We start from the raw sequence: 4,425 nt of genomic DNA, 5'->3' as shown, positions 1-4,425 counted from the left end.
TGTTAAGCATACAGTTCAGTAGTGTAAAGTGCATTCCCTTTTTTGTGCAGCCATCACCACTATCCATTTCCAAAACTCTTTTCATCTTGCAAAACAAATGGTTACATTAAACTCCTCATTCTCCCCACCACTCTGCTTTCTTACTCTGTAATTTTGACTACTCTAGTAACCCCATATAAGTGGAATCATGCAGTATTTGTCTTTCTGTGACTGGCTTATTTCACTTAGCATACTGTCCTCAAGGTTTATTATATTGTAGCATGTATCAGAATTTCCCTTCTTTTTAAAGGCTGAATTATATTCCATTGTATGGTTGAACCACATTTTATTTATCCATTCTCCACTAGTCTGTCCAGTGCTGAGAGAGTGGTGCTCAGGTCCACCCTGATATCAAAACCAGACAAAGATATGACAAAAAAAAGAAAACCAGAGGCCAATATCTCTGATGAGCATAGATGCAAAAATCCTCAACAAAATACTAGCAATCAGAATACAGCAACACATCAAAAAAATTGTACACTATGATCAAATGAGATTCTTCCCAGGGAGACAAGGATGGTTCAACATATGCCAGTCAATAAATGTGATATACCACATCAACCACATAAGGACAAAATCCATATGATTATCTCAATAGACATAGAAAAAGCATTTGATAAAATTCAACATCACTTTGTGATAAAAGTTCTCAGCAAATTTAGTGTAGAAGGAAAGTATCTTAACACTATAAAAGCAATATATAACAGGCCCACTACCAATATCACCCTGAATGGGGAAAAGCTGAAAGATTTTCCCTTAAGAACAGTAACAAGACAAGGGTGCCTACTGTCACCACTCCTGTTTAACATAGTGCTAGAAGTGCTAGCCAGAGCAATCAGGCAAGAAAAAGAAATAAAAGGCATCCAGATTGGAAAAGATAAAGTCAAACTGTCCCTGATTGCAGATGACATGATCCTATATGTAGAAAAACCTAAAGATTCTACCAAAAAACTCTAACAGCTGATTAACAATTTTAGTAATGTTGCAGGATACAAAATCAACACCCCAAAATAAATAGCATTTTTATTCTCCAATAATGAAATAGCAGAAAAAAGAAATCAATAAAGTAAGTCCATTTACAATAGTCACCAAAAAAACACCAAAAACAAACAAACAAACAAATGTAGAAATCAATTTAACCAAGGAGGTGAAAGATCTCTATAAAGAGAACTACAAATCACTACAGAAAGAAATTAAAGAAGACACAAAAAGTTGGTAAGACATTCCACGCTCCTGGATTAGAAGAATCAACACTGTGAAAATATCCATACTACCCAAAGCAATCTGCAAAGTCAATGCAATTCCCATCAAAATACCACTGACATTCTTCACAGAAATAGAAAAAAAAAAAATCCTAATCATGTGGAACAACAAAAGACCCCAAATAGCCAAAGCACTCCTGAGCAAAAGAAATAAAGCTGGAGGCACAAAATTACATGACTTCAAATTATACTATAAAGCTATAATATCCAAAACAGCATGGTACTGGCATAAAAATAGACACTTGGACTGAAGGAACACAATAGAGAACCCAGAAATCAACCCACATACTTACAGCCAACTGATCTTTGACAAAGGCAACAACATCATACATTGAGGAAAAGACTACCTCTTCAATAAATGGTGCTGGGAAAATTGTATATCTGTATGCAGAAGAATTAAATTAGCCCTATATCTCTTGCCATATACCAAAATCAACTCAAAATGATTTAAAGACTTAATTACATGACCTGAAACTATAAAACCACTAAAGGAAAACATAGGGGAAACACTTCAAGAAGTAGCACTGGGCAAAGACTTTATGAATAAGACCCTAAAAGCACAAGCACAAAAGAAAAAATAATAAATGGGATTAAATCAAACTAAAAAGCTTCTGTGCAGCAAAGGAAACAATAAACAGAGTGAAAAGACAACCTACAGAATGGGAGAAAATATTTGCAAACTATACATCCAACAAGGGATTAATGTCCAGAATATACAAGGAACTCAAAAAACTACACAGTAAAAAAGCAAATAACCCAATTAAAAAATGGTCAAAGGAGTTGAACATTTTTTGAAGGAACACATACAAAAGGCCAGCTTGTACTTGAAAAATGCTCAACATCACTAATCATCAGGGAAATGCAAATTAAAACCACATTGAGAAGTCATCTCACTCCAGTTAGACTGGCTGTAATCAAAAAGACAAAGTGGGGCTTCCATTTAAGATGAATAGATGGTCCCCAGCATCACTTTCTTCCACAAGTCTACCAATTGACAACTATAAAAATGTATCAGCCAAGCTGGGGCTGCTGGAGCTCAGGGGAAGAGGAGGAGAGACCTATGGAAATCATGAAGGCAGGAGAAACCACGATGAAAGAAAGAAAAAACTGCTCTCAGTGTTTTGGGCTGTGGCCACTTTAATGCTGGAGTGCATGGAGCAGGAGCCTGTAGAAGCCTCAGCTGTGCCCTTTAGATGGAGTTACTTGGAGGTGGAAGGGGAGAAGAGGACTTTGGTGGTCCCCAGGACAGCAAGACCACTAATAGGGTTCCCATGGACGGATGGGGAAGGGGACCAGACTCCCCTCCCACAACCAGGCACACTGCAGCAGTGCCCCAGGGCCTGCCCAGGGACCCGGGGCATGGAGAAGGGGACTGGACACCCCTCCTGCAACCAGGCACACTGTGCCAGTGCCTTGGGACCCACCCAGGGGCTCGGGGTGTGGAGCCAGGGATTGGACACTCTCCACAACCAGGCACACTGCCAGCACCAAAGAGCATGCCAAAATCATCTCCCCCATGTGGGTGGCCCACCATAGCCATAGCCACCACCATGATATCCATGGCTGCCGCGAAGGCGGCTAGACACTACCACCACCGTGCAGATGGTCCACCAGCCACTGGAGTGTGTTGACACAAGAAGAGTCACCAACGGAGATAAAGAAAGGAGGAGGATGTCTCTCCCCACAGAGCCCATTTCATAGTGACGGAAGAGGCATCTGCTCTATGACAGTATTGGGGGACATGATCACGCCTCTCAGCATTGGAAAGATCATTTGGGCAGCAAATCAACAGAGTAACCATTATTCTTTCAGAGGGAGAGAAGAAATCTAGGGTAATTAGAGGCGGGAGGGGGAGGGAGAGGGGATGGGGAGAGATTGGACAAGGGGCATAAAGAATAGTTATGATTTGTAACAATATATATACTAGTAATATTGGTTTGATCAACATATCTCAATGTTGAACCCCAAAAATATGTGTAATCAATTTTGATTCAATAAAAATTAAATTAAAAAAAAAGACAAAGTGGCTTCTGGTCAAGATGGCAGAATAGATGGTCTCCAGTGTCACTTTCTCCCACAAATCAATCAATTTACAACTATTAAAAAGCAATTACAGCCAAGCTGGGGCCACTAGAGCTCAGGGGAAAAGGAGGGAAGATTATGGAGTTCATGTAGGCAGAAGCCATGATGAGAGAAAGGACCACTCCCACCATTTCAATCCCCAGCCACTTCAAGGCTTGATCTGGAGAGTGCACAGAGCTGCAGCTGTGCCCTTCATATGAAGTTGCTTGGAGGCGGCAGGGGAGAAGAGGGCTTTGGTGGCCCCAGGCCAGCAAGACCACTAACAAGTTCCCGTGGACCCACATAGGAATCAAGGGGCCACAGACAACTGAAAAAAAGGAGCCACTCAGAGGCTGGTGAGTCATCACAGGGGACCAGAGCATGGCCCATCCCATGGGAAGTGTTTGGAGTGCAAGTGGTAGGGGAGACAGGCCCACCAGGGGAACAGTGGGGAACAGCAAGGACAGCTGGTCTGCCCCCCAGTCAGCACAGGCCCACACAGTGGAGACTGGTCAGGAGTATAGAACTTCAGGGGGTGCAGTTTGCTGAAGTCTCAGGCCCAGACCAGAGTTTCTTCACAACCCAGGTGCACCAGACCTCACAAGACCCAGAAGTACATACAAGATCAACAGTTAAAACCTGAGCTGCACAGAAAGCCTTTGCCAGAGAATCAGCAAAGCAACAATTCAGCTCAACACAGAGCTCAAGTGCTGGTCCCCTTGGGAAGTTCCCCCATTTTAGAAGTAACCAAAGGACAACAAATTAGTTCCAGTGCAGAGTATAAGTAGTGGGAACAGTGAGTAATCCAAAACAGAACTGAAAGAAAAACCCAAATATCCACAGACCAGAGACAAAGTTTGATATTAACTAGTAAAGGTCTCACTTCACCAAAGAACACCTATAAAATCTAGAAGGACTGGAAGCCCCCTGGGCCCCCAAGCCAAGAAGGGAGGAGGGCCAGGGGCCTGAGCCATGCCCCCAACACCCACAACCAGCCCAGCGATGACCACTGAGCCACTGCAGGAAAAGCCCCAGGCTCCTGAACTGGGATAGTGGGGCCCCC

Source organism: Cynocephalus volans, chromosome 3 (assembly GCF_027409185.1).
Source record: "Cynocephalus volans isolate mCynVol1 chromosome 3, mCynVol1.pri, whole genome shotgun sequence".
NCBI lineage: Eukaryota > Metazoa > Chordata > Mammalia > Dermoptera > Cynocephalidae > Cynocephalus > Cynocephalus volans.
This window is presented reverse-complemented; position numbering follows the sequence as displayed.